Genomic DNA, 12,400 nt, shown 5'->3' with positions numbered 1-12,400 from the left:
GTAAACATTACTATTCCCACTCCAATGAGTGCAACAGTAGGGAAAGTGCTGGATAGCGGAGGGGTAAAAATGTCAATTCCCACTCCAGTGAGTGCAACAGTAGGGAAAGTGCTGGATAGCGGAGGGGTAAAAATGTCTATTCCCACTCCAATGAGTGCAACAGTAGGGAAAGTGTTAGACAGCTCAGAGGTAAAAAATATTATTCCAACTCCAGTGAGTGCAACAGTAGGGAAAGTGCTGGATGGTGGAGGGGTAAACATTACTATTCCCACTCCAATGAGTGCAACAGTAGGGAAAGTGCTGGATAGCGGAGGGGTAAAAATGTCAATTCCCACTCCAGTGAGTGCAACAGTAGAGAAATTGCTGAATAGCGGAGGGGTAAAAATTACTATTCCCAACTCCAGTGAGTGCAACAGTAGGGAAAGTGCTGGATAGTAGAGGAGTACAAACTTCTATTCACACTCCTATGAGTGCAACAGTAAGGAGAGTGCTGGATAGCCGACGGGTAAAAATTACTATTCCCACTCCAGTGAGTGCAACAGTAGGGTAAGTGTTGGATAGCAGTGAAACAAAATTTACCAATAACATTTAAACAATTGAAAACAATTAAATAATCTTAAAAATAAATAAACAATATTTTACAAATATATACGATTAAATATATTAACCATATAAAAAGAACTCATATTATATTATTAATTGCATATAACATAAAGGTACAAATATTATATAAAATAAATTGATAAATACATTTATAAACAATATTTATTTAAAAGGAGAAAATATTAACAAACAAACAAATTATTTAAAACATAAATGTATTTATTTTATTTCTTACCCTATGACACCCCACTAATAAAAAAATACTTCAACATTTTTATTTAAACGTATTTTCATAATTTACATAATTAATAATGAATTAAAAAATATTATTAATAAAAAATAATAAACATTCATTTAGTACACATTCTTTAACACTATCATATCCACCACACACACCTGACATTAATTACACAATTGCCATCATTAATTGCTAATTACTACATTTAAATGAATTAACTAATTAATAATTCATCAATAAAAATAAATGACTTCCCATTCTTCCAACCAGTTACACCTATAAACACCACAACACACACCTAAAATTAATTACACAATTACCATAATTAATGACGAATTAACACATTTAAATCAATTAATAACTAATTAATAATTCATCAATAAAAAATTAATTACTTATGGGTCAATTACGATGGCGGGCGGATCTCAACAGAGCCAGGGACCGACTACCGACGTTGCGGCAGTCCCGCCATGTGTATTAGGATGCGCCCGCAACACTGGCCGTCGTATCCTGGGCGTTTTACATTGCGGGTGGATCTACTGGCTGCAGACCCGCTCGCAATGTAAAAGGACTGTGCACAGCATTGCCATGCATTACATGGCAGGCACCACGTGGTGCCTGCCACGTAGTGCATTGCAATAAGGGGGTTACTATAGGTACCCCCCATATGCACCCCCCACCCTCTGAACACCTGGGGGCCCGCAGCGGGCCACCAACAGCAAGTACCGCATGCCTTTCCATGGCGGCACCGCCGCCATGGAAAGGCAAATCTCCGTCAGAATCATAATATTATGCCATTTTTCCGCCCGGTCGATGTGTCGACCGGCGGAAAAGCGGCAGATAGTATTTCCGTCTGCCGCGGACCCCTCAGCCATACTAATATGGCGGGGGGTCATTTGGGTATGGATGGCGTGCTGATCGCCCCTGTCGGGTCAGCGGTGGCAACCACCGGCCCAGCCGGGGCGATCTGCCTGCCATCCTAATGGGCCCCTTACTCTCCTTCCCACCATTTACACCTATAAACATCACGACACACACCTAAAATGAATTACACAATTACCATCAATAATTACGAATTAATTAATTAAAGTTAATTAACAACTAGTTATTAAATAATTAATAATAAATTAATATGCACATTTAACACTATAACATCTCAATTAAAGAAATATTAATAAATAAAAATTATTCTATACGTGTAACATAATTAAATTACTTCCTACCCTATTCCCCTATAAACCCACAACCCACAACCGGCTACGGAACTAAAAACGCAAAATTCAAATAAAAGAAAAATTAATTTTAACACATATAATAAAAATACAAACAATTCCTATACAAAAAAAATATATCAGACACATATAAAATATATACTAAAATACATACCATTAATAAAAAATCTATATTTTTAACAATTATGGGGCCCATTAGCATGGCGAGCGGATTGCCACTGCACCACCAGCGGTGGCAATCCACCCGCCAAAATACCCCGCCGGATGGCCATGTACCCCCGCCACAATAGCATGGCGGGGGCTATCACGGCGGATGGAACGACCATCTTCCGCTTTTCCGCCAATGGCCAATCGTCACGATTGCCTACCAGGCGGAAAAGGCCTGCAATATGGTGGCGTGCCTTGCAGGCACTGCCATCCATATCATGATGTTGGCGGTTTAATGCCTTTCCATGGCGGAGACTCCGCCATGGAAAGGCATGCGGGAACCGCTTTGGGGACCGATTGTGGACCCCTGGGGGGTGGAGGGGTTGGGGCTGCACTTGGGGGGTATCCATGGTACCCCGCTACATTGGGATACACAAGGTGGCAGGCACCACGCGGTGCCTGTCACGTTGTGCATGCCAATGCACAACATGCATTTACTACCTTGTGGTGGGAGCTGCTCACAGCACAGCCCGCCACAATGTTGTAAATGCAGGATGCAACCGCCACGTTGGTGGCCACATCATAATTGGCGGTGCGGGACCACCGCACCACTGGCAGCTTGTCCCAGCACCGCTAGGGTGGAGTGCAGACTTTAGTCTGCCCGCTATCCTAATGGACCCTTATATTTTTGCAAACGATATTAAACACTTCAATATTTTTTACATCGATATTACTTACCTAAAATCAATATTCTTGACCACGAAAATGTGTCCATCGATATTCCTGACCCACGATATTTTTTACACGATATTTGTGCAATTCAATATATTTTACTCAATATTCTGTCTAAGCACCCCTGGAGATTTATAGAACCTTTTTCCAGGAATTAAAAATGGATATGTTGGCGACCCTGCAGCAAGCGCAATTTGGGGGTGCACCGCCATCCTGGGATGAGTCAAATATTATTGTTTTTAAAAAAAAGGATAAGGCTGCAGATCTTCCGGGGTCTTATTAACCAATTGCCCTGGTGAATTGCAACAGAAAGATCTATACCAAAATGTTAGCCTCCCATTTGGCTAGGGTTATTACTCCGCTGGTGTTGATGCAACAGCATGGGTTTATACCTACCAGGGGCATGGTCTACCACATCAACAGGGTGATGACCCTGTTGGATGCAGCCAACGTGCAAGGTACCACGTTTGGCTTGGCACTGTTAGATGCCGAAAAAGTGCTTGATCATGTCTCCTGAACATTTTTATGGGTGGTTTTACGTCCTTTGGGGTTTGGTTATGGCTTTATCAAATCGATCCAAGTTATGTATAAGACCTCCAAGGCTAGAATCTGTATAAGTGGCCTAGTGTCTGAACCAGTGCATATTTCGAGAGGTACAAGGCAGGGATGTCCGTGCTCTCCATTGCTATTTACGTTATATATAAACACTTTTTTAACCATGTTGTAGGGGAACCCAAGAATCAAACCCGTGGTTTGTGGACAGGAGCAGTTCTGAGTGTTGACCTACGCAGATGACAAAGCGGTTATAACATCTGGTCCAGCTGCAGCTATACTCGAGATGGAAAACTTGCGCATAGGTTTGGGTCTGTGTCCGGCTACAAACAATACATCTGAAACACAGATCATCTGCTCAAACCAGGCCTGTAGTGGGGACCCCAGAGTGACCAATGAGTTGACATATCTGACATTAGGATTAAAACATGCTTAAAGGAACTAGTGGAGCTTAATTGGGGTGCTATTCTCACTCAGTTAGAGGAAGTTGAGTGTCTTCATCTGTCACTGGTGCGGAGGTGTAATATCTTAAAAATGACTATTTTACCCAAAGTTCATTACTACTACATATCTGTACAGTTAGAGCTCACTCTGGGGCATTTACAACAGCTTCAATCATACTGTATCAGGTTTCTATGGGACCAAGGTAAACTGCGTAGAGCAATGCACTTTATGACATTACCCAGGGAAAAAGAGTGGTTGGTCTATACCGGAGTTTTCACACTATTACTATGCCTGTATATTACAAAATATGCTGATAATGTTTACAGGGGAGGAGGCAGTTCTAAATTTGTAAAATATGAAGTCCAGGTGCTCAAATGTTTGTCTGAGGCCACACCCACTCCTCGGTTACACCCACTTCCTCCACCAGCTCCACCCACTTCCTCTATTGGCTCCACCCACAACCTCAACTGGCACTGCTGAAAGTCAGATGTAATAACCGATCTGAATTTCCGCAAGGAAGCCTTCCTCCGAGCAAGGTTTTGATAGTAAATCACAAGTGGATATTTTGAGTGAGTATGAATACATTTACACAAAAATCCTACCACAGGAGCACAGTAACGGCGAGCGCGAGTAGCTGCTGCTTGCGTTCTATTGCGTTTAGGGCGATTTGCTTAGCACAAAGTGCAACCTTGAGTCCATTTTGGACATAAGGGTGCATTATCCTCCTCATGTAATACCATGTAATCTTGTGCAATATCACTCTATTTACTACGCTACAACAAATTACATGAGTTACACCCACCACTACAAAGGGCCCGATCCTTGGATAAGAATCAGAGTCCTTTGTTAATCCTCTTGAAGGAACCCAGGCCCACCCCCACTGTCCAAATCTTTCATGGGAGGCCATGAAGAAGGCCAGACCACAGACCAGCCATGCCAAAGGCTGGTGAGGCTGGGGCAGTCATATACCTATGACTAACTTTGTGGCTGGGGCACTTACTTGCCAATAATAGACTGTGGTCCAGCTCTGCAAACCTTCTAGAGAGGTATTGAAAGGAAGGTAATCCCCAGTTATTTATAGGTCCAAGAGGGGGGAAAAAAGGAACCGTGTATACAATAGTGACTTCTTAATCCGACCTATATTTCTTTTGGTATCAATAAATGTAAGCCAAAAAAAAACTTAATATGGATATATCAATAGTTCCCCATATGCTAAAGACTCATTGTCTCCAAAACCATTTTGCTTTTTGTTTTTTGTTTTTATTTATCAAAAATATCATAATACATGAATTTTTCATTACTATATTTCCTTTTGTAGTTTACAATAAATCCTAAAACAATTATATACATACAGTCATTAATGTCAACATAATTCTCAAAAATATCAAATCACAATTATTTAAACATACAAAAAGATCCCCAATAGCATCATGCATTCTCCATTCTCACTTCATGTACACTCTGACAGACTTACCATACAATAGAGAAAAAGAAAAGAAAAAGCAAGACAAGAGAGATTTAACTGCCAAACAGTTTTGTATATAATAAAATGATTCAACTGGGATATGGTTATTATTGTTTTTTTTCAAAATCAAGTATGACCAATAGTAAATCACCAAAATATATATATTTTTTCTTCTTTGTTTTTGTTTTGATTGATCCTTCTCGATTTTAACATCCAGTTGTGTTGTAGCTGGTCTACGTACGTTTCGGTGAAACTGTGTATTGGTATCACCTTCTTCAGGACCAATGAGCAAACAATTTTGTATTTCAATGCTACAAGGGGGATTCTTGTTGTAAGTGAAACATCAAGTGTCTTCGTGTTCTCATCGCCCTATAATTTCCAGTCAGACTGATATCATGCCGTCAGCAGGTCCACAATTGATGTTATCCTTAATATCTATGAAGAGTCACGGTAATAATTTCTTTCGTTTGTTGTGATTTCATATAGTCAGGGAGACGCAAGAGAGCTAGAAAGAACTCATCTGTTTGTTTGGTAATGCCATGCCATTATTTGTAGAGTTGTCGTTTTCTTATCGAACCTGGTCAGATTTTTGGCTTACATTTATTGATATCAAAAGAAATATAGGTCGGATTAAGAGGTCACTATTATATAACCTTCTAGAGAGGTACCAACATGTAAGTGTCTGAATTAAGTCTGTGAATACCAACTCGGACACGTTACTGACTCTGTCCCAGCCCTACTGGTCTTAAAAGAGTTAAAAGCTGGCAACAATCTGCACAATTTAGATATTGACACAGAATAAGACACTCTGCCCAGTGAAATGATTGAGCCTGTCCTCACAGCTCGGAAAGTGCTCACTGGACACTCTCAGATCTCCCTTTGTGCTTCACTGTCCCTGAAATTCACCCTTCCTGAAATCACACTGCCCCCCAACTATTCCAGCTCTTGCAGCCCCCATGCTATTGTACTCACATCACACACACCTCTCTCCAGGCGTAGATGTTTTCCCTTACATCTCTCTTCACGTGCTGCTCATTCCCTTGCATTTCTGTCCATGCACAGCTCCTTTCCATCACATCTCCCCCACATGCAGCTCCTTTCACTCACATCTCCCCCCACATGCAGCTCCTTTCCCCTCACATCTCTCCGTAAGTGCAGCTAGTTTCCCTCACATCTACCCCATGCGCAGGTCCTTCCTCCCACATCTCCCCCCACACACAGTTCCTTTCCCTCACATCTCCCCCCACACGCAGCTCCTTTGCCTCACATCTCCCCCATGCACAGCTCCTTTCCCTCACATCTCCCCCATGTGCAGCTCCTTTCCTTCACATCTCCCCCACATGCAGCTCCTTTCCCTCACATCTCCCCCATGCACAGTACCTTTCCCTCACATCTCCCCCTCACGCAGCTGCTTTCCCCCACATGTCCCTCCACATGTTGCTCCTTTCCCCCGGATGTCCCTCCACACACAGCTCCTTTCCTCCGCATGTCTCTCCATGCGCAGCTCCTTACCTTCTCATCTCCCCCTACATGCAGCTCCTTTCACTCACATCTCCCTCCACGTGCAGCCCCTTTCCTTCATATCTACCCCCAACCGCGGTGCTGTTCACTTGCATCTACCTCTATGCGCAGCTCCTTTCCCTCACATCTCCCTCCACGTGCAGCCCCTTTCCCTCGCATCTCCCTCTATGCTCAGCTCTTTTCCTTCACATCTCCCTCCACGCGCAGCTCCTTTCACTCACATCTCCCCAAGTCTCCACGGCTCAGATAATCCTTTTATCAGCAGCTTATTATCTTAGTTTTCCTCCATTTCCAATTTCTCAGTTGGAAATCAATAAAACACAATTTAAAAACAAGAAACACAGAGAATTCTGTTCGCACTGGAAAAGAGCTGACGAGGGAGACAATGTAGAAGTATCTGAGGCTAGGGATGTGGAATGTGAGACACTATGAAAGGATCTGAGGCAATCGATGGGGAATGAGTGAGACACTGTGGAAGTGTCTGGCGCCAGTGATAGGGCTTGAGTGAGACATGTCCTCAGGGATGGTTCTAGCATCAGAGGTTAATGGCAAGACCCAGCCCTTCCAGCCTCATGACTACTGCTGACCAGTACTTCTCCTCCTGCACACGGTTCCCCGCCGGCGCAGGTCGCATGATTGCTCGGGCCTCGGTTCATCTTAATCACATACTGTATGATTATGATGAACCGAGGCCCGAGTAATCATGCGACCGGCAACGGGCGGGGCTGAGGCACAGTGTGCAGGAGAACTAGTCAGGTCAGGGCCTTGCCCTTCACCCTGCCCTGATACAGTTGTAAAAGTAAACCAGTAAGTAAAATCCAAAGCATTTAACGCTGCTTATTATCGAGCGCAGCATTAGATGGTTTGGATTTTACTTACTGGTTTACTTTACAAGTTTACCAGGGCAGGGTTAAGGGCAAGGCCCTGACCTGACTAGTGCTCCTGCACACGATGCCCCAGCCCCGCCCGGCGCCGATCGCCTGATTGCTCGGGCCTCGTTCGGACCAATCATTCAACATCATTCATACCAAGTCATCATGCTTGAGAAAAAGCAGCATTGGATGGTTTGGATTCTACTTACTGCCTGGTTTACTTTATGCTGGTGGCACTGCCTTTATTAAGAGACCTGCAGCCTGCTGCTTCTTAAAATTAACAGCGCCCGCCTTGGTCTTGCTCAACTGGCACCGCGGTGACTCTTGCGGTGCGGGCATGCCAGGGTGTGGTCAGAATTTAATTTGAAAGAAAGGTTATGCAGGCTGCAGCAACCCCTACCGCCACAGGACCAAATACAGCCCAATCAGTGGCCCGCTCAAGGCAATCCTATATTGAAGGCTAGCGTGCCTTGATATTATGGAGGATTTAATATCGGCTGTCGGCACTCGGCTCTCAGATACATTATGAGCAGCAACCCTTTTCTTCACCAGGGGGACTCGAGAGACAGTGTACTAGTTTGAACAACACTACAGGGAGTGAGTCAGTCAATTATATTTACTATGATTATGACGGCATGCACGTGCAGTGAGTGCAGTCACATCCGTGATGTCCTTGATGTGAGTTCAAGTTGGCAGTGGCTGTGGCAGTGTAGACCCGGCCCTGACAAATAAGTGCCGGTGCTGAGCACCGGAAAGCACCGGCACAAATTTGAAAACCTTGCAGAGACTCCATCTATATATAAGATGTTGTTGGGAGTAGAGGCCAAGAAATGTTTATTTAAGATGTCCGAGTCTAGCTACTACAAAAAGGCCTACTTTAAGGGTATAACAACTGCTTACAAGATGTAGAAGGTGGTACGGAGAAGATTGCAAATTGAGGGGGTTTGCCACTACACATCTATAGCCGTATCAACTCTACTACCTGTTGTCTTTTGAGATAGGATAGTAGATAGGTGGAAAAGCAAAGGGATACTATATATAGTTAACCTGTATGAAGATGGGGACCTTCTTCCCTTTGCATTAATGGCTGATAAATATAAGCTCCCTAAATCAGAATTATTTAATTTCTACAGTTACGTGACTTTTTATGTAAAAAACAGAGGGTCATAGAGCTCAACCCGCTAGTTGAGGCTATCAGATGCAAAGATCGATTGGGGTGTTATATAATTGCTTTCTAGACATACAGAGGGATGACTTAGAGGTTCAAAATCTGAAAGGGGGAAACCAATTGGGGTGTCAGGGTGTATGTGTGGAACAATCGATCGACATGACTGGGAGGATTTTAGTTTCTGCTAATTTACAGGCAAAGCACTTTAAAACCCTGTTTAACCTGTACCACACCCCTCCTAAAATGCTGAAATGGGGAGGAGCTAATGATGGGAAGTGTTTCCACTGTGGTGCAAAGTTGGCAGATATTGTACATATCTTTCATATGTGTGGGCAACTAACTCAATTAGTGGGGCATATGGAGAAGTTCCGTTCAGAAATGACAGGAGTCGGAATAAGAATCACGTCACCCACTATGCTACTGGGTATAGGGGAATGTACAACTAAGGGACAGCCGGCCTATGAATTTGGCTATTTGATTTTTATTGCTGTTGTGCAACTTTGTATAGCCTCTATGTGGTTGCAGAAGGAAACCCCGACCTTCGAGATGTGGAGAGCCAGATTTTATGTTATTTTTAATTTGGAATATAGTATCTACGATCTCAAAGGGTCATGTAAACGGAAACTGGGTTTAAAAATATAGGGCCCCAATAGTGAATATTTGAAAAATTAGTATGAATATAACTATGTATTATTATTATCGGTCCTTCACTCTCCATTTTATCGTCTTTTTACCCTGCTGATGAACTGTTTTCCCTCTTTTTATGACATCCGTGTTTCTCGATATATCTGTTTTACGAAGTAATTCTGAATTTATTCACGTTATGGATTGCAATAAAAAGTAGATTAAAAAAATAACACATTTCATTTTAACATGAAAGCTCTGTGAAATAACTCACAATAATGTAGAGGTAACAGAAGTTTATTCCGAAGATCAGTTGACACTCATTACCACAGCGGCAACGGCAATAACGAACGTTGTCACGGGAGTGCAGGTTAGAACACTACCAACGTTCTAAGGACCAACCAACAGTGGGGGTGAGGGAAGAAACCAAAGGAATAAAAATGTAAGATACAACACATCTCCCTTCCTAAAGGGATAGAAACAAGATAAAAAGTTAATACATAACATAGTCTCTTTGCCAACCAGGTTTAGAATGGATATTTCTCAGGTGCACCTTAGAATTATGAGTGGTACATTCATTGTGAGTCTCATATTCAACATTACAGTCATTGTCATAAATACCATCGCTGTTATCTTGGACTACCCTATCCACGCTCCAATATTGTCCATCATTCAACTGTACAACATTCTTGAATACTTTGCTTGCCACTTTTCTGTCAGAGAATTTTGAACAACCTGAAGCTACAGATCTAGGTAATTTTATTCTCACCGCATCTCCTACCTCCAATGTTCTAGGAGATTTCTGCACTCTACAATTGTACCTTTCCACATATTTCTTTTGATGTGAGTGTATTTTGTCCATGACCATATCCCTGTTGACTTCCTCCCTCTTATCACCGACAAGCCACAGGGGGCTTAACTTGGTGCCAGGTTCTCTCCCCTTGAGAGACTTAAATGGTGACACTCTGGTGACTGAGTGTGGAGTGACGAGATAAGACCAGATCATTTCATCAAGTGCTTTATCGACATTGCTTCCACTGCGTACATTAAGTTGAATGCAGTCTTTGATCATGCGATTAATGCGTTCCACTAGGCCATTAGCCCTAGGACAATATAAGGCTGTAGGTTGATGGTCAACAGAAAATGTGTGTAGAAACTCTCTCATAGTGTGGAGGTAAATTGGACACCATTGCCCATAACCAAAATTTGGTACCCCTTCTGTACGGAAAACTTCTTTAAGGAAACAAATTACACTGTTGGTAGTGATATTTTCTACTACTTTGATGATAATCCATGTTGAATGATAATCTACTAATGTGAGTATGAAGCTTCCACTTAGCCCTTTTACATTTAAAGGTCCAATGATATCCATAGCTACTTTAATCCACGGAGCAGGTGGACCTTCTACAGGTGAAATGTTCCCCTTACTCACAATTTTACTCTTGTCACTCGCTGCACAAAGTATACACTCCCTCACTTTTCTCTCAACCATGGTGTCCATGTTTGGCCACCAATAATGTAAGCGAATCTTGCTTTTGGTTATGCTGCAACCAAGATGACCTTCATGGGCTAAACTTAAAATCTTTTCTCTTACACTGGTGGTACTAACTTACTCCCTCTGTATATATTCTGTTCTCGTACGTGTAACTCATTTCTGACTTCCCAGAACACATCCTCACCATTTTTTAAATCGGATGATTTACCCGGCCATCCTTCCAATATGAGTTGTTTCACTTTGGGGAATAGAATATCATTTGACAAAGCCTCCTCCCATTCCTGTTTATTCAATCCGTCCGAAACCTTAGCCCCTACTACCTCATCGCTAGAACTGTTCCCTGGTTCCTGATTTTCTAGGGGTAACCTTGATAAACAATCAGCTGCCTGATTAGCTTGTCCAGGTATGTATACTATCTTAAAATTGTACCCCTCTAATCCAAGAAACCACTTGGAGATTCTAGGAGTGGTTCTTTCTAGGTTCTTTGAGGAAAACATGCTTACTAAGGGTTTATGATCTGTTCTTATAGTGAAAGGTATTCCCCAAACAAATGTCCGGAAATGCAACACAGCCCAATAACATGCGAGCTCCTCTCTTTCTATGACAGAATAACGAGATTCCGCTTCTATAAGAGCCCTGGAGGCGAAGGCCACAATCCTTTCTTCTCCTTCTGTTATTTGACTGAGAGTAGCACCAATTCCTTTCAAACTGGCATCCGTAGTGATTATGGTGCGCTTATTGGTATCAAAACACCCCAAAAATGGTGCATCAGATATATGATGTTTAAGTTTCTCAAATGCTTCTGTACACTTTTCATCCCACTAAAATCTTGTTCCTTTTTTAAGTAGGTTTCTTAAAGGATATGTAGTGTCTGCAAAAGTTTTAAAAAATTTGGAATAGTACTCTGACAATCCAAGGAAGGATTTAACCTCTTCCTTGTTGTTAGGTGTAGGAGCTAATTTAATGGCATCAACAAGGTTAGCTTTAGGCTTGATTCCATCTTTAGAAATAACATGCCCTAAATAAGTGACAGAGCGAACTCCTATTTGGCATTTTTCCTTCTTTAGAGTAAGTCCAGCCTCCTTCAGCCTACCCAAAACCATGCATAATTTTCCATTATGCTCATTCTCATCCTTCCCGTAGACTAACAGGTCAACACAATACCTGTTCTATCCCTTCTAAAATATTCTGTATGGCTCTCTGAAAAACCGCCACCGCGGAAGCTAATCCAAAAGGCATTCTGCAAAATCTGAATGCACCGAATGGTGTGATAAAAGTGGTCAAGGCCTTACTCGAGGGATGAAGTT

This window comes from Triturus cristatus, chromosome 10 (genome assembly GCF_964204655.1).
Source record: "Triturus cristatus chromosome 10, aTriCri1.1, whole genome shotgun sequence".
Lineage (NCBI taxonomy): Eukaryota > Metazoa > Chordata > Amphibia > Caudata > Salamandridae > Triturus > Triturus cristatus.
Note: the sequence above shows the minus strand (reverse complement) of the source record.